At 41.8% G+C, this 19,377-nt stretch overlaps 1 protein-coding gene across 14 annotated transcripts in view; it reads left to right on the forward strand.

Moving 5' to 3' along the window:
- LOC408894 (transducin-like enhancer protein 3) overlaps nt 1-19,377 on the forward strand; it is an 83,346-nt gene that overhangs the window by 45,638 nt on the left and 18,331 nt on the right. The gene's annotated exons all lie outside the window — the stretch shown is intronic.

Genomic DNA, 19,377 nt, shown 5'->3' on the forward strand with positions numbered 1-19,377 from the left:
GTGTTGTGATCGGTGAACGATAGGGCAGGGTGGATGAAGGCGAAAGAAGAAAGTAGGTTGGATGTTCTTTTTTTGTTCGAAGGGATTCGTTGTTCGATTCGATTTTTGGAGAAGATTTTTCTTTTCTTTTAGAAAGAAAGTTGGTTATGATTGGATAGATATCGGTAGAAAAAATAAAAAAGAAAAAAGTGAGAAAGATTCTTTTCCATGGTTTCAAAATTTTATTAGTTAGGTCGATTATCGAATTGTTATCGGAATATCAGGGAGGGAGAATGTTGAATATTTAATTTATGATATAATATTTTTTAGAGAGTTTTTCAAAAACGATGAATTGATTTTTTTTTTTTTTTATTAGTTAGAATATTTGATAATTAATTCGTTAAATATATTATACTCTTTTATCCAATAAATATCTATGCGAAAATTTTTAAAATTTTTAATTAGATTTCATTACGTATCGACAAATTTGATTCTTTATGACCGATTTTTCGAAAAATCGTATGGATTCGTCTCGCAATTAGTTCGTATAAAAATAAAAAAAAAAACAATCGACGCATCATTGAACGCTTTTAGCAAAAATTACTACTTTAATAAAATTCCATTTATCCGAATTACATTTTTTTTTCGAAATTGATACAAAATTTTCGTCAATATACTCAATCAAGTAGACTAAATTTTATAAACTAATTAATCCGAAAGATTATCGTTCCAATTAGAGAAATATCTTTGACGAACAAAAACGAAAACAGATTAAAGACTCAATCGTAATTCGAAATATGAGACATAAGACTTTATCCTCTTATCTGAATCTGATAAGGATTTCGGTTATTTAAACAAAATTATACGAATATATCCGTCAGGTTATAAGAACTGTTTTGTCCTCCTTCGGTTATATCCCCTGAAAATCATTGATTCAATTATTTATACGAAACGCGTATGTTACGTCCACGTAACGTTGCCAAAGAGGATTTAACGATTACATTTATAAAAAAAGAGAAATTATAAACATAATGCAATAGTAAGAAGAAAATCCTCTTCAACTTTTTCCAAACATTTACGACGTATCTGTTTTAAAACAGTTGTTTCCCCATCTTTTTTTCCCCCCCCTCTTTTCATAATCCACGTGTAAATATCTCGCCATTTACATTGCGTTAACGCGGATAGAATAAAAATTTTTTTTCAAGTTGGTGGAAACATTTACACTCATTATTCATATGTTTCTCGTGTCGCCACTTAGCTCGGAGTCGCGTGTCAGACTCGATAAAAATTAAAAATGTAGTGCTCCACTACGTTTTTTATCTACGTAAATGTAAACCAAGTAACGGCACGGAATTCGCGCCGGGTGTGTTGGTTTTAATAATAATAAAATTTAACGACTCGATGTTAACGATAATGACGAAACAAAAACAGTGATGTCTTCTTCTGTTTGTCGAACGATTTATTTCGACGTGAAAAGAAGTTTTTTTTTTTTTTATTTTTTCTTTCTTTCTTTTTCTTCTGCAATTATTAGCAGAACAGTAATGGACTTTATCAACGTCAGATAGTCGATGAAGCGAAAAGTCTGGTACGCGTTATAGGTTCTACGGATTTTTTAATCGTTGATCAAGGAATTTCTAGGTTTTGCGTGTGAATTACACGAGTGAAAATCAAAAGGAGGAAAGTAGTTTTCCAAGTCGATGATACGGTATGAATGAAAATGATGATGGAGGAGAAGTCGTTCGGCTATGAAACACATCTTGCTCGAAAATAAAACCATCTATGGAAAATATCTGCTTTTTTATTCTTTATGTATCTTCTTCCCGGCTACGGCGATAATAAAATACTCGTATAAAATACGTACAATAAAATACATGTATAATTTTTAATTTCGCCGCAGAAATTTCTTTGCGCCAAACGTGGCGTAAAAAATACTTTTAAGGATCGAGTTTTCATTTCAATCTATATCGTATATTTTAATTTTTATAAAAACGACGTTTTTTAAATTTATTACAAAGTTTTATTCTTAAACCTTAATTCGATGCTTTTTAAATAATTCGAACATTTTAATTCGAACATTTGCAACTCGTTTCACTTCTCAAACTGTCGATACTACGAATTCCTATCAGACCAAGTATAATTCTTGAATTATAAATTTAATGAAAAATATCGCGCGAATCAATTGTTTCTTTCTCTGGAAAAAAAGCATCGAACCATATTTTCTTATCATTCGAAAATCCTCTCGAATCAGAGAAGTAAAAAATAAATAACAATGAATATCTCAAATAATTTCTCAACTGAATAAACTGATGATAATTTTATTTCGAAAAGGCGCCGCGAACTAATTTCCAGACTTTACCTTTCTTTCATGTTCAATGGTAAAATGTTGAAAATTGGTTCCGAGGTTGGACAACCGGATACGCGTTACCTGTCCCGCTCAATTGTCGCGTTGAATCTCGAAAGGTCTTGACCAAGAACCACCCGAGTCACGCTCGTGTGATCTCACCCTCCCCTTCCTTCCCCTCCTTCCCTCCATCTGGAGGGAACTAACGACGCGTCGTTTACACGGGCAATCCCTCGAACCCCAAGGGTGGCTCGAAGTTTGTTTGAAGTTGAGGCACTGACCGGACTCCGTCATCAACTCCATTTACCGGTGTGTACGTGTACAAGTGCGTGTGACGAGCAAGTGCGATCGACCGACACCGTGTATGTGTGTGTGTGTGTGTGTGTACGGTTGATACACCAAACGATGTTGGCCGCGATTCTATCGGGGGGGAGAAAAGGTAATCGAGAGTCAAAAATCGAGAGGAGAAAAAATTCCAGTAAAACTGCGACGATGCCTACGATTTCGAGGTGTTGAGACGCGGTGGTTCTTCAATTTTTTGCGAAATTGTGTTTTCGTTGTAATCGATTAGTTTTGCAAGGGAAATGAAATATATATTTTCATTATTACTAACTTTTTTTTACTAATAATATAAATTAAATTGTTAGTTAGATTATACTTTACGTTTCAAGAAATTTTGTTATACTGTGTTAAATAAGTTTTGTCAACTTATTCCTCGCGCTGTGTGATCGACTAAAGTGGTAAATGTAATTTCGAATTCGCGTGTAAATTGTCTAAAAAGCCATTTTGAAGGGAATGTAGGGGAAACATCATGATTTGGTTATTTTCGGAAAATGTTTGATAAAAATTAGAGTCTGAAAAAAGTAAAGATAAGATTTTTTTTTTGAAAATTTTCTTCTCCAATTTCAAGCGTGATAATAAAATCATGGAAATAGATATAAACATCGGATGTATCAAAATATCGCGCGCGCGACATTTATCAAACTCCAAAAGGTTTAATACGAAAACTTAAGTCTCTCGTTTCCCTGTTGCTTTGTATCGCGCGAAACGCACGAGCGTGAAACGCAGGTATCCAAAGATGCAAATTACGCGGGAGAGGTAAAAGTGGCTTGAATGAGAGGCATTCAAGGAAGATGTTAATAAAATTGTTGGCTCGCGCGGTAAAGTTGCGCGAGTAGTGGTTGCATGGGCCGCGCCGCCTCTGTTACGTGCATACGGGGCGTACAAGTGGAATTCTGAGCAGGAAACTGGGTACGTTAATTTTGAACGCTAAAGCCCGCGGCATGTGACGCTGTATGAATGCAAGAGATATGTGAATTACTCTCCTATTGTCTTGAGGACACCGTTCAAATCATGGCGCGGGCAAAAGGTCTCGAAGTGGAAACTAAACGCGCCAACTTCGATCGTTGAGAACGATTTGTTCCGAACGGCCGTGTATTATTTATACGTTTATCGAATATTTATCACCAACAAGCGCAAATACGCGTAATTATAACGTTATTACGCGAACATGGTTTTGGAATAAAATATTTATCGCGGTACGTGTTTAATGAAACCTTAGAAGAACGATACAATTTGATTTCGTTTATATAAGATGAATCATTAACGAGCGTAATTTTCCTCTCAGAAGACTTCTCGTAACGTAACATTATCCGTATTAAGAGTTCGAGTAACTCGTGGATAAAATATTATATGAGTAATTACATTTTGCATTATATAGTATAAGTTTACTTTCGACAAGTATTCGAAAATAAATTGGAAATTTTGAAGAAACAATACTATTAAAAATTATAATTGTAGCATAAATGTTCAAAGAATGATTTTAATTCAAAATTTCGCGCTTGATCAAGTTGACGATTAAATGACAAACAGTTTCGAACACTTTAGTCATCGTGGAAATACGAACATCGGTGTGGTAATTGCATATAGTGAAATCTATTTCACTCGACTTTCGTCAAAATCGATTCCCGGTTGCGAGTAAACCGTGGACTTAACCTCGCGTCTTCGCGTTAAGTCGGTCGATCCCATTAATCGAAACAGTTCCTCGAAATTAGCCAACAATGGAGCCCCGCAATCGATACGGCCACTCGTTCGTCCTGGCCTTTAGCGCGCCGAGTGTTCCGCAAGATTTCAGATTTAACGAGCACACACACACACACACACATATATACAACACATATACAACAGGCCGAGAAAGAGGCGAGATAGACACAAAGAGAAAGAGAGTGAAGAGAGAAAGGGATAAAGTCAGAGAGCGTGCGATGCGCGAGCATATATACGTATATACAATGAAAGATGTAAAAAGAGAGAGAGAGAGAAATAGAAACGCCCACACGCGAGCGCAACGCGAGACAGTACGTCACGGATGGTCGCATGCAATTCACAACATTCTACGAGCGAAGCTTAAGTGTGTTCCCCCCTCTCCTGGGCACAACGTTCCGCCATGGTTCGTGTATTAGTGTCAGAGTCACGGACAGAGATGAGAGAGAAAGAGAGAGAGAGAAGGATATAACCGGAAATGAGTTCTCGCGTGTCCACGCTTGGCTCTTGGAACTACTATTCAGTTCCCTCTTTCCTTCTCGGTTCTCCGCTTTGCCCCCTGAGAGGATTAGTCGTAGTTCTCTGCCGCCTCTGCCTTCATCCTTCGCCACCCTGTGCCCTCGTTCCTCCACCACCCGTCGCTTTCTACACACCCCGCTCTCCCCCTCGTTCCTTTCGACTCTCGGTGGAAAGCATTAATCAAAGGAGCAGCGGTGCGCCCTGTTACCGGCACGACGAAAGATGGAAATACCGCGCACACGCTCGAGATATCACGGAAGCGAGGTTAGGTTACATTCGCCTCGTGTGCGCGCCCCTCTAACCGCTGTAACTACCTTTGTGACACCAGCGTCTTTCACGTGGCGCCCTCCGCCGCCGTGAGAATAAAATTCCCGATCCGTTTTACGGTTTGACGCGCTCATAATAATGGCGGCTTTCGTGTGCACGCGTTTCGTACATGTGGTTCGCGCGTTGTGTCGTCGTCGAGAAAGTGGAAATCGGGAATACGCGGGGATCACTGTTCTCTATATCGAGAAAAGTTTTTTTTTTAATCTTTCCAAGTATCGAGGATTGAATCGTTTGTATCTTTTTCCTTTCTTTCTTCTCATTTTTTTTTTTTACATAATTGGAGGTTAGAATGTTAATGGCGTTTGTTGGAAATTTCGATGGAACGGTGAAAATGAAACTTTGATCAAATATTAGGACGGAAATATTCGGCGATATAAAAATTTCAAGTAAATTCACGTAAGCACGTTCTATTTTATCCGACGAAATATATTCTAGCTTTCTCGAATTTAAAAATTTTGTCGAAACGTTTATTGCTTCGCGACCACGAATATGGTTTAACGCGATATACGTAATACAAGAGAAATGTCGAGGGTAATGATTGGATCTCTAGAAACAAAGTTTTCATTGATGAAATTTGATATTTAATCGGATGATACGTAGCTGAAACGAAATGCATGGACAACGAACGCGTCAAGCTTTGGAGAAATCGGACCGAGTTTCGTGACTTTCGGTCGTGTACGCGAGTGACCGCCAGTGATTTCATTGTCGAGAGAGAACGATGCTCTCGCTCAAAATGCCTGTGGTCGAGATCGGGGATGGGCAAGTTAAGATCAATAGTTTGATACATGACCGTCATTATTCTAGTTTATTGAGTTTCTATATCAAAGAGGAAAGTTTTTATCGCGCGTTTTCCTTCGGTGTTGTTCGATTAGACAAAAAAATCAGATTATTCGCTTCTTATTCAACTTTTTCAAACGAATTTTAAATAAGTTTACGATTATATCTTATAATACATATCTTATAAAGAATATATGTATAGACTTACATTTGAATATTTTAAATAAGTCAAAGTGGCAAAAAATATCGTCGATTCAAATACTTGGATTAATTTTAGCGTCGTTGACGTAATTTTGGTCATCGACGACCCACAGGTTATCATTGGCAAGTCCAATGTCTCCATGACACGTATATCATTCCGATGTTAAACTGTAAATACGAGTGCTTTGAACTTCCAGAATATAATTCTCTAAAAAAATATGTTCCTTAAAAAGAAAAAAAAGAAAAAGGAATACCAACTATTTGTCCAATCGTTTAAAGGCTCACCAGTAACGAGACAATTTTATCAACGAGGAATCGAAATAAATTCGATCGAGTTTGATCGCGAGACGCGTGTATTAACTGTCAGCTCAACGAATCGGAGGGGATATTCGAAGTTTGTTCGGTGAAGCCCGATGCCGATTCACGATCCGCGAAACGTTAACGAGCACCTATCGTTGGGGAAAAAACGCGACCTAAGGACGTACCGAAATACTTTGTCCCCAGTCGTCGTGGAGTACAGAGAGAGCGAAGAAGGGAGAGGCAGCCCCTTCCCCCATAGACATCTACATACAGATTCGTAGATTTGTCTGGTGGGAATACGTCGAGGACGTTGAAAGCGTGTTGGTGGTGGTAGTAAGAGTGGGTGGAGGTAGAAGAGAGGAGTTGGAGGGAGGATGGGGGTGGTTGAATTTTTCATCTGACCACGTCGAACCAATTAAAGCGGACCGCGGTACCCACCTCCACCCCCGACCTCTTCCACTTTTTTCGTTCTCTCTTTATTTCCGCCCCGCGTGCTGGCCTTTATCCATTCCATCTCGCTCGCTTCTCTCTTTTTTCACCTTCCTCTCCTTCCCATCCGTGCTCGCTCCCTCTCTCTTCCCTTTCTCTTTCTCCCTCTCTCTTTCCCTGTTTTGTAACCCCGTACCCCTGCCAACGACTCCTCATCCTCGGCATCCGCATACTGTGCCTCCCTCCCTCCTCTCCTCTCCTCTCTCCTTCTCTGTCTCCTCGGTGAGGCCGTCTTCGTCCGTTCGGCCGCTCGTTCACTCTAGCGACTCGTTGGATTTTTTCGCGTCACGAGGCGGTGTAATTTATTTGGCCGAGCTAGGTACGGCCGCGGAGGTGGCCGAGGAACGAGGATGCCGGCGGTGGTGGGGCGAGGCGGGACGAGCGGGACGGAGGAAGGAGGAATAGCTGGAGGTGGCAGAGGTGAGGCGGAGGTGGAGGTGACGCGGCTAGAATGAGAGGCCAAGGGATGGGCAACGAGCGAACGCTGGCTGGCGGGCGAGGGAGGTGGTTTCAGTTTATTTTGTGGGTCCTACCTACCCGCTCGTCACTGTCCAACCCCGTCGGTCGGCCGACCAGCCGCTCTCCTCTTCCTTTCTCTTCCTCCTACGCGTGTCCTTCCCTCTTCCACCAACGCTCCCCTCGTCCCTTTCGTTTTTCCACCTCCTCCCTCTCGGATTCTATTGTTCCCCTTGTTTCTTCCAGGGCCACTTCTCGTCCATCTTTCTCTCCTCCTTCGAGGAAGAAGAATTTCCTTCTTTCTTCTCCCCCCTCTTCTTTATCTCTTAGTCCCTCGCTTTTCCAACACGGAGTCTTCTGTGCGGATACGTTGGATGAATCGAAGGGATTTTTAGATCGATTTACGAGACTATTTTTTTTTGAAGAAAATTGTTCTTTCGTATATATATATGTGTGTGTATGTGTCTCATCTGAAAACTCGATAGGCCGCGCCTCTTTTTATCCAGAAGAGAAATTGAAAAGATCCCGAAGGTACACATACTCCTCCTGGCACGCACACTTATCCAACGGCCACGTTCATCAGCCCCTTTCCAAATGTTGAGATAAGAGATTGTGGTTTAGGCTGAGCGTTTCCAGCGTTACTTTCGCCTTTAAACGTGATATCCTGTTTGCGGAGAACTTTTATACGTTTTTATAGTTGAAATTCCCGTTAAAGGGTATTCGTGTTCTTGCCCCTTTCGAGTATTATCTTTACTGGAAATTATATATATGTATAATAATATTTTTAAATTCTTCTCGAGATATATTCGCTTTAAACTTTAAAGGGAAAATAAATTCGTCCCTTTCTCTCTTCAACCGGTTGTTAGTTGTTAATTAATTAAACTGGTTTTAAATTTCAGATTAGTTTTGTCTTCTTTTTTTTCTTTTCTTTTCTTTTTTAAAGAGCATCAAACTTATTATTAATAACCACGATACGATTAATTCTCAGGATCTATAATAAAATTCTAGAAAGAAGTAGAAAGAGCCTATATAATTAATTTTACGTAGAAAAGTAGAATTGGAATAAAGTATATGATTTATCCAACGAATAGAGGAACTGTCGAAAATAAAAAAAGGTACGAAATCAGTTTATCATTCTTTCCATTATGGAATAATAATTTAATACCCGTTTTTTCTATTTCGATTCGAAAAATTGAAAAATTCCCGCCGAGATTAAGCCGATAACCGGAAAGATTTCCCTTTCCAACGATCGAAAATACCGTGGTGGTGCCGCCCCTCTCTTAATTGATTTCTGGCTTCGGCCAGAAGGGTTTAGCAATGGCAATTCTGAAAGCCGCGAGCCAATAAGATCATAATTTTCTCGTAACGTCTGTCATGGACGTCACAAAGCCACGGGCTATTCTAAACGGCCGCCTATCGATTCCGCTGCCTCGTATTCGATCGATTAAATAACGATTCGACGAAACCGGAGCATTAGGCGAGCGTCACCCGCCAAGAATTCTTGCTCAATTATTTTCTACGCTTTCGCGTGAATCCTCGAGTGGCGTTCTCCCGTCGTGATTTCTAATGAAAAATCGCTCCTCCAAGTCGATCCTCGCATCCATCATCCTCTCCTGCGGGTTTCTTCGAAAAAAAATATCTGAGACATTATCTTACGGATAAAATTTCACGGAGGAATAGAAAAATCGAAGAATCGATGGGAATAGGATTTAGTTGTTGGATACTTATATTCGTTGAACAATTCCTTTTTCAAAAATTGTACAAAAAGATCTGTTACTCGACACGATGGATATAGTTGAAGTTCGATTAACATAGCTTCTATTCTATAGCTTTGACATATAGAAAAAGGAGTCTAGGTATAAATTTTTAAAAAAGAACGACGAAAATTTCTCTTTAAAATTTCTCTTGTGACGAATGGACAAATCTTGAAAAGAAAAAAAAGAAATTAGGCTTATCAATTCCTCCTCTGTTCCCCCTTTCGTTGAACGGGGTACAATTACAGCTGACAAGCAGGCAAGCTCATTCGCCATAGTTCAATTCCAAGCATAACACGGGACGCGTGTACAGCGTGCGCACAAACTCTCTCTCGCCGTAGTTTCGAATAACACGAGTCGTCGCGAGTTATCCTTGCCGCCACTTTGTTTCTCGCCTCCCCCAGATGCCTGGAATAACACGGTAACCTGTCTCCGTTAATATTTGAAGCGCAAGAAAATTCTCGCGTGCCGCGAACCGACCGGTTGCTTGCGTTGCTTGCCGCGAAGCAAACAAGTCCTCCTCTCGTTTCCATGCTATAGGGAGGCGAGGCGATCAATCGAACAAGGTTAGCCACGATACCCGTGGAAAATACGATTCGTGCCACGATTGATGTCGGCTCACACGCGACTCACGAATCGATAACCAAGCGTTGATAATTAATTTAAAAAAAAGAAGTACACGTTCTTCTAACGTCTCAACTGCTTCCCTCCTCCTCTTCTCCATCTTGTTCTCCCCATTCCTTCCCATCCCTCGCCCTCGTGTTCCATTATGCATTCATCCTCTATCCACTTTATTATTTTTTCATTCGAAAGGTTGGAACAGTCGATATCCCGGGGCCAGGCTCTTGTTAAACGGTCTTTCGAGTTCTCGCAATTGTGCCAAGAGGCGTCAGAGACGTGTCTCTCTCTCTCTCTCTCGCCCCAGCGGGCTACTTCCTCCACGTTCCGACCTTTTCTTTATTCTTCTTTCTCTCATCCTCTCTTCTTCTTCTTCGCGCCTATTTCCTAGTTTTCTTTTTCTTTTCTTTTCTTTTTATTATTCTCCCTTTCTTTCTTTCTTTTTTATTCTTTTCTCCCTCCCTCATCCGCCGAGGAATACAAAGATCCCAGAGTAGAAGTAGATCCGTCGCGGGTGTCTCGAGGACTCTCTTGTTTTCAATCTTCTCGCGTCCGATTGTATGGAATAGGACGTGTATGTAGAGGGACATATATATATATATATATGTATATATAGGTTGTTTGATTGATTTCTTGCGCGAAAATAAATTGAACGTGTGGAATAAAGTTTGTAAAGGTGGGAGTGTGTTTGTTTCCAAGTATATCGAGAACTTTCTCGAATACGATGTTTCTCTATGGAGGGATTATCGGTAGGTAGGTAAGGCTTGGTAATTTTTCGTGAAGGATTTTTATTTTTAAAAACTCGAGAGGGATATCGCAAACGGAGACACGATTTATCGACATCGAATAAATTTTTAATATATATATATATATATTTTTAAATAATCTTTTGTACCCGCTATTCATACGTGCATTTTAATCTGTTAATGATTATTTTTTTTATCTTTCAATAAATACGTATTTTGAAACGTATGTATTCGAGGGGGAAAAAAAATAACGCGCGTATATTGGATCTTGTAAAATCACGTTCGAATCAAAGAAAATGTGCGCGTGTTATGGAAAACGTTTTCAATATCCTTTGACGGATCGAGCATTTTCATTAAATTATTTTAAATTCTGTACAAATTGCATAGATACCGATCATGCAGAGACAAACAAAGGAAGGGGAACGTTTCTAAAAACATTTGTTTCGGGCATACCCGCACCCGTCGCAAGCTTTAAAGCTTCGTTTCTCTCGTTCTCGAGCCCGCATGCAAGATGTTACGCGAAAAGCCATTCGAATTTAAACCTTCCTCCGTTGTCAAATCATTTCAAATTCGAGAATAAAAAAAAAGAATCACGCTTCTTTTTACGTAACAAATCGTATATCTACGCGATATATTTGTATTCGATCGATTTTCATTCGTAATAACGTGTTTACGGCAAATACGCACCGCATTTCTTGCGAGGTTCGAAGAGGAAGCTTGGTGGTGGTGGTGGTGGTCGTTAAATGGCTTCGACGATCGTTAATCAAAAACGATCAGGGTAATCGGTTATGATCTCTGGAGGCACAATTGGACGGGTGTTGGCGGCGCTTCGCCCCCGTTCACCAACAATATTCCGCTGATCCATTGTATCGGGCAATCCATTAGTGCGTCCGTATTTTCCCCATGCACCAGTTGAACGTCGCTCTACTGCAATGATCGCGGCTAATTTGCGTGCACCATGGATCCGCTGATTAAGTAAAAGAGAGTTAAAAACGGGGTATCAATCGTGAAATTAAAAAAAAAATAAATAAAAAGAATAGCTCCACGATTTGAAGAAATAGCACCGAAAAATTGGGAAATTTTATTGAGAAGATGAGGAAAGAAAGATTTCTTTCGTAACAAATGCCACGCGAAGGGGAAATTCAGATTCAGCGGTTACACGATTCTTGACGTTCCAATCCCCCCTATACGTCTCCATAATTGCAGTCCCCGCCTCTCAAAACACGCAAACTTTAAATCCTGACCGATTTTACGACCGCAATATATATTCTCCCCTCCGTAACCAACTGGATACAGTTGGGGATGAAGAAGGGGGTAAGGGTTGGAGACAGACACGCGTGCAGCGAACGTGTTAATAGAGCTTGCTTGTGTCGGACAGAAGAACGAATGACGAATCGAATGATTTGGCCGGATAAATTCGATGAGTATCGATCGCGTTAACGTTAACCGGAAGCGGATAATTATGAACAGGTGGGATGAGCGCTAGAATGGGTCATAATATTTGGGTCACGAGCGAATCTTTGCTCTTTAAAACAAGTGTATCGTACAATTTTCCGCCAATTTTGAGAGAGAGAGAGAGAAATCCCGACAAGGATCGGCTCGACAAGGACGAGTCCTAATTAAAAGTCGGAAGGGATTAAAAGAAAGAAAGAAAGGAAGGAAGGAAGGAAGGAAAAAAAAAAAAAAGAGGGTAGTCCGTCGATCGGTGATTCGAAGCGGGAGTTGCTCGTCGTCCGCGTCGAAGCGAAGTAATTAATTAATGAATTAATTAATTAATCGGCATCACAGTACCATCACAAGTACCAATCAGCGTTCCCCGCCGCTCCATACTTCTGCGGCCGTGTACGCGCCCTCTCTCTCCCCTCTCCCATCGTATCGTAATGTGTACACGCGGGCCCCACGACGCACAGACAGACACACGGAGAGAAACAGAGAGAGGGAGGGAGAGAAAGAGAGAGAGAGAGCTCGTTCGAAAGTCTACTATCGGAAATACCTTTCGAAAAAACTCGGCCCCCACCTCTTTCCCTCCCCTGGCTCCGTTCCCATCGTCCCCGTAGCATCTCCTATCAACGCTGAAGCCCATCTAGCTGGCCCTCTCTGTACCTGTGCACGCGCGCAAGCGTTCATTTTGAAAGAAAGAAAGAAAGGGAGAAAAGGAAAAAAAGGAGAAGTGAAAAAAGAGAGGGAAAAAAAAGAAGAAAAAACGAGGAGAACCGAACGAGAGATGAGAGGAGCGTAGAGAGAGAGAGAGAGAGAGAGAGGAAATGGAAGGAAAGAGGAAGGGGAGAGAGGATAGCCGTGGTGGATGGGCGGCGGTGGTGGTGGTGGTGGTGGTGGTGGTGGTGGTGGTGGCACAGAGGCGAAGTAAAAAAGAAGAATACCACCGCCACCATCCCCCCTCCCCCTGCTACTAGCTCTCGGTGTTCTGTCGAAGTCGCGCGGGACAAAGAGGACGCGCGGGAGAGAAGGACAGGCGCAAATGGCGAAAGGGAAGGAAGGAAAGAAAGAGAAGAAGCGGCCGCCCTCCACGCTTTTCGAAACCGTGCGCCGTGGCGAGCGGCGACGCCGGTCACCCCCGAAAGCGCGATAGAAAAGGGCAAACACGTTGGCCCACAGAACGCCGCGCACAGGTAACAACCGTTCTCTCTCTCTCTCTCTCTCTCCTCTCTCGCTTACCTTCTCCTCACCACCACTCGTTCCCCGCTTTCGTTCGTTGTGTTCGTCGAGAATCGGTGTGCGCTCTGCCTGCCAGATACGCACTTACCGTTATATACCCTCCGTCACATCTGTAGCCTTCTAAAACCTCACACGCGTCGCGTACTCGAACGTTGCAGAATGCGTACATATATATATATATATATATATACATATACACGTATATATGTTATATATATCCAGCAATGTGTTCTCGTAGATCTACGAGAGGGAATCCTGTAGCCGCGTTAGAGGCACACGTACGCATACGCGCGCGAACGAAAAGATATAGATGGGCCACCGCGTACACGCGTGGAAGCAGTTCGGATAGCTAAAGCGGAAATTCGAGGTGTGTACGTGGTCGCAAGTGTATCTGCCGCGGGGGGTGGAGAGGGAGGGTGAGTAGCCTGCGTGGGACGGAGAGGGGTGGAGGAAGAGAGAGGCTGCTGGCGCCCCGGCAGGGCGGTATGATGACAAAACATTCGCTCTGAGCTTCCGTGGAGGGTCGCGGTACCGAGGGCTGCGGCGGAGGAGGGGGAGGGGGAGGATGAGGCGGAGGAGACGGAGGAAGAGGAGGATGGGGTTGGAGGGTTAGATGGAAGCTCTGGGTGGGAGCGGTGAAGGAGGAGGAGGAGGAGGCGAAGGGGAGTCAGGTTAGGTTCGAGGTTGCTCTCGGGGACTGGGTAGCCACGGGGGTGTGGGTCGAGCGGCTGGTGTGGGGAAACGTGAGCGCCAGCCGGAAAGAGACTCCCCCACCCCCCTTGGTTCTCTGTAAGCGAGGTGAGGTTGCCGCGTGTTCGTGTGAAACGTATATTCGCCTGTGTGCAACGCCTATACGGGGTGTCCCGTTTTAATGTGTGAACGGCCGTGTCTTCAGCGCGGGGATAATGGGCGTAGGAGGTGGCGAGGAGGAGGAGGAGGAGGAGGAGGAGGAGGAGGAGGAGGAGGAGGCTAGGAGAACGCTTCCGAAGGAGACTTCATTGGTTTCGAGGGGATGACCGGTCACGCGTGTAGACCGCTTTTTAAGTAGAATCTCTCCCCTTCACCCTTCCCCTCTTTGGATAGCGGACCACGTCTATGGGGTTTGCCCGCTCGACGCGCCGTGCACTTTTATGGGGAATTGAAAGAATGTTTTCGCGTAGGATTTTGATTGGGATTTATAGATTTTAATTAGATAATTTATTTTGTCTTAAATCTATGTTGTTGATGATCGAATGAGACAAATATATATATTTTTGATATTTTTTTTTTTTTTTTTTCAAATCAAATAATATCGAAATTTATTTTAATGCATCTCGAAATATTAAATAATAACTATATTATATACAGTCGACCGATACAGTGGTGAAAAAGAATAGCTACGTGGAAGGAGGATATATCTTCCAGCATCGTTACCCCCACCGTTTCCTTAAACTCTAAACGATCTAAACGATTAAACGATTTTCACGATTTCCGGGACGATTGGTCTTGGAAACGGCACACCCTGTACACAGGGCGCGCACACAGAGCGCGGCGTGCTCTCGCGGAGATCAACGTCGCTGTGCACCGGGTAAACTGTGTACGTCCTATTCGTGAGAGGAGGAGGGTGATACGATGGTGAAAGCGTTGGAGGAAGGGAGAAGGTGAGATACGCGAAAACGCGGTTGCGAAGAAGAGAGAGAGAGAGAGAGAGAGAGTAACAGAACCAAGAGAGGAGGAAGAGTGGCAGAAGAGGAGGAGGAGGAGGAGGAGGAGGATAGCGGCGAGGCGAGGAAGGTTTATATCCATCATTTTGTATTTCTCGCAGACATAAAAATCTATACCATCGTACAGACCGCCCACCCGCCCTCCGCGCCACCTCCTCGTCCCTTCGACCGACCAACGTTTCGCCACCCACCCGCATCCTCTAAACCTACCCTGCTCCCTCCCGCCTAAACCCCCAGTCTAGAACCCCCTCCCGCTTTTCCTCCCCCGAACCACCACAGCCGCCCTGGTCCTCTGGTGCCGGAGCCAAAGCCTGGCTGCACCAAGCCGCCACCTCGCTCTTCTATTCCATCGTGGTGGGTGGGGTGCAAATATCGTATTTATTGTATGACGGGTCCGCGTATCCCAAGCTAACGCCTCCTGTCAGCTCACCCTACCAAACCACCCTCTCTCTTTCTCTTTCTCTATCTATCTCCTTCCTCCCCTCTCTTACTGCATTCCACTCTTTGCCACTGTCTCTCTCTCTCCTTTTTTTTCTTCCTCCTCCATTTTTCCATCCCTTTTCTCCCACCGAACGCGCTCTTCTTTACCGCGCCGTGCCTCGCCGTCTCCGTTCCACGCGCTTCAGTCATCCTTACCTCTCCTCTCCTCTCCTCCCCGTCCACATTTCGACTACACACACACACACACGCACGCGACGAGTCTCGTCTATATATTCTCTCCTTGATTCTCGTGCTCGCTCCAGCGCGTTTGCCTTCCTTGCCCACGCCTTTCCCACTTCTTCACGCAGCTGTACACACGGCGTGTCGCACCTTTGGAGAATGCTTCTTTCGCTCTTTATGACGCGCACCGTGCTGATACTTGGTCTCGCTAGCAAAGGGCTGTTTAAAGGGCGGCGAACGGGGGTGGGTTGTCTCTCTCTCTCTCTCTCTTTGCTGTGCGATGCTTTGTCACGGAATCGTTTGAAAACCGGGGGATCGAACCTTCATCATCCTGGTGGTGGTGGGTGGTTGTTGTCGTCGTCGTGGTGGTATTCCTCGACGCCGTTGTTGCCGCTCCGAAAGGATAATTGTGAATAATGTTCCCCACCACCACCCCATCCGTAACGAAAGCTGGCCTGATCGCGGCTTTTAATGAAAGGTCTAACGATGTTTTGATTAGCGTGCCTTGAGGAAAGATCGTTCGTTGTTCGAGAGTTTCGCGATCCACCGTTTTGGATCGCGATGCTGAAATTTTCGTTTTAATTAAATATTGATATCGGCTCGAATTGTTAATTGTTCCTTTCGTTTAGAATTTTATCGTAGTTAGATATTTCTCGATTTGTAAAAATTGAAGCGAAACTAACTTTTTTGAAAATGAGTATCTCGATCGTTCCGATCTTATTAAATAACCAATAATTCGGGTGTTTGTTAATGAACAATTTTTCGACGAGAATTTCTCCCCCATCTTCTCCAAATATGTATAACTATTTTTTTTTTTTTTTTAATTTACTAAAAATATTTGTAATAACGTAAAAAATTAACGTTTAATTAAAGAATAACGTGTTGTCCCACTCCAAACTTTCCGCGTTACCGTGAAAATTTTACAAATTATTATGGAATTACACGCGGAATATAACGTTTAATCAATCTGGACACGCGTACATTTTTCTTTTTTAAATTTTCGATATTTATTTTTCGAAATACAAAAATTCAATCGTGAAAAAACAATCGTTCGCGATACTTGGTTATTCGAACGAACGATCCTTCCATTATTGCCCTCTATAAGAGTTACAAAGAAAGAAAGAGAAAAAGGAAGGGCTATTTATTTTCTACGGTTAATCGTTGGAATCCGCGGCGCTTTAATGCGTGTTCTAATTGAGCGTGGGCGGCGCGTGCTCGCGCGCCAAAGCTTTCGAAACAAATGGAATCCCTCGGGGCCGAAGCATGGTCGAAGGAATTGGCGTAAATTTTCGGAAAAGATTTAAACTAAAACCATTACTTCCTTCCTCTCGAAATTATTCTAAATCAAACGTGATCGATTTCCTTTCCTTTTCCATTTCTAAAAAAAAATATTTAAAATCACTATCTAATATCATCAAAAGATTGAAAGAAAGAAGAAAGCCTCTTTTCCTCGTCTCGCCGTGTCCCAAATGCAAATCCCTTCCCAGTGTTGTTCGCTTGACGCGACCGATCGATAATCGATCCCCATATTCTAACAAAAACGCGTAATCGAATAACGTCAAACAGTATTCACCGTGATAAATAATCGCAGACAAGCTGAAAAATGCTTCGTCCTCTCCTAGACAACCATCGTTTATTCCTTTCTTATTGCGAAATATCTTGTACTCCCGCAACACACGTTGTGAACAACTTTATATTCACTAATTATCATCCACTTTATGAAACGCTTTATCAACGATGAAATACCTTAAATAAAAATCAATATATTAGATCAAAGGGATGATTAAATATGAATCCTGTCGAAAAAAAACTTTTGAATGTTCGACAATTATAAGTTAGAAGACACGAGTTTGATACCAGGTGTGATAGATAAAACTAGGGAGGGGGTAGAAAGAAAGGAAAAGAGGAATAAAAGAGGAGAGACGAAGAGGGGTTGGTTGCATTCCGTTGCAGAAGCTCGGATAGAAATGACAAGGCGCGTCGTAAAAGTTAAATTGCGAAGACACTTTCCACCCGAAACCTTTTCCTCCTCCTCTCTTCAGTTCCTCTCCAGTTTTTCCACCCTTTCTGCGTTACACGTGTAAAGCGTAGGGAGGGGATGGAAACTAACTCTGAAACACCCCCGATGCCGCGAATAATAATTCCCGGGACGGGGCAGGTGAAACGCAGTCGGCCCCAAAGTGAGCCGATGATAAAAGTTGCGCGGCTTGGACGCGTAATGAAATGCAAATTGCGACCGGTAGCGCCTCTGTTATTGAAAGAAATGGAATAACAAGCCGGGGGAGGGCCGATAATCCGAGGAGGAGGAAGAAATTCGCCCAGTTTTTGCTTGCGACCATTCGGTTAGAGATGATTAGAGATGCGAGGATTAAAGGGATGTGTTTCGTTTCATTAACGATGATGGATATGTATATTTGAAAATATTTTTTAAATCCTTTCTACGACGAAGGTAATGAGATTGGTTATCTCGAAGAGTTTTGGAAAAAAGGATATGATTTTTAAGATTCTCGAATCTGCAAATCTTTTTTCACTTCGAAAAAAATAAAATCTATTATATCTATTATATCTTATATATTTTTCAAATCCTTTCTACGATGAAGATAATGTTAAACTCTCCTATAGGATTGGTTATCATGTATCTGGAAGAGTTTTGGAAAAAAGGATATGATTTTTAAGATTCTCGAATCTGCAAATCTTCTTTCACTTCGAAAAAAATGAAACTATTGTATCTTACATCTTATATATTTTTCAAGTCTTTTCTACGATGAAGATAATAAGATTTTGTACACTCTATAAGATTGATTATCATGTATCTCGAAGAGTTTTGGAAAAGAGGATATGATTTTTAAGATTCTCGAATCTGCAAATCTTCTTTCGCTTCGAAAGAAATGAAACTATTGTATCTTATGGTTGAAGTTTATGATCATTTGAAATTTAGGATTGAGAGAAAAATTAGTATTGTTAGTATTTGTTACAAAAGGGAAGGTATAATCTTGAATAAAATGAATTATTGCAAAATAGTTATTCAGTTGTTTAATTCGAGTAAAGGGGAGATTAAGATCGGATTTAAACGATGTAGAAATTGGCAAGCGAGATTTTATACAGCGATTAACGTGAATTAAATAGTGTAAATTAGCGGGAGGGGAAAAGTCAGTTTTGCGGAATTAAATGACGTAGATTTTATAATTATATATTTTATATATATATAACATTTACTACTGTTGGAAAACTTGTTCCTGAATTGATACACGTGTATAATAATATTAAACGTCAGTGTTTTAACAGCCTGATTTTCCTTCCAATTCGGGTAATTAATTTTATCTGTGTTTAACAAGGATTATATCACGGTAAAAAGGAAATATCGCGAAGCAGTTTTTTCCTCTCACATTTTCCTACTTACATTTTTAATATCATTACGCAGCATTGAAGCGTAATACATAACCGTTCTATAACCGATTATAATAAAATCGTTATTCCGTTATTTTAATTATTGCACAAAACCTGTAGATATTATCGCGACATAAATTAAATTTAACTTCGATTTAACAACTCCCCTTTTGTATCCAATTCGATTCCCACACGTTTCTATTCCCCCCCTAATTTATCCATTGAAAAATTTTTCCTTCGTCTGAAAAAAAAAAAGAAAGAAAGAAATCGAAAAAAGAAAGGAAAAGAACGTGGAAATATTCCCTTTAAACGAATCGTCGCAAAGGATATCCACAAAGGACTAGAATTAAATATCAATTGAAAAGGAAAAAAAAAAGAAAATTCTAATTCCCTGGCAATAAAAG

The sequence above is a fragment of the Apis mellifera genome, linkage group LG6 (genome assembly GCF_003254395.2).
Source record: "Apis mellifera strain DH4 linkage group LG6, Amel_HAv3.1, whole genome shotgun sequence".
Lineage (NCBI taxonomy): Eukaryota > Metazoa > Arthropoda > Insecta > Hymenoptera > Apidae > Apis > Apis mellifera.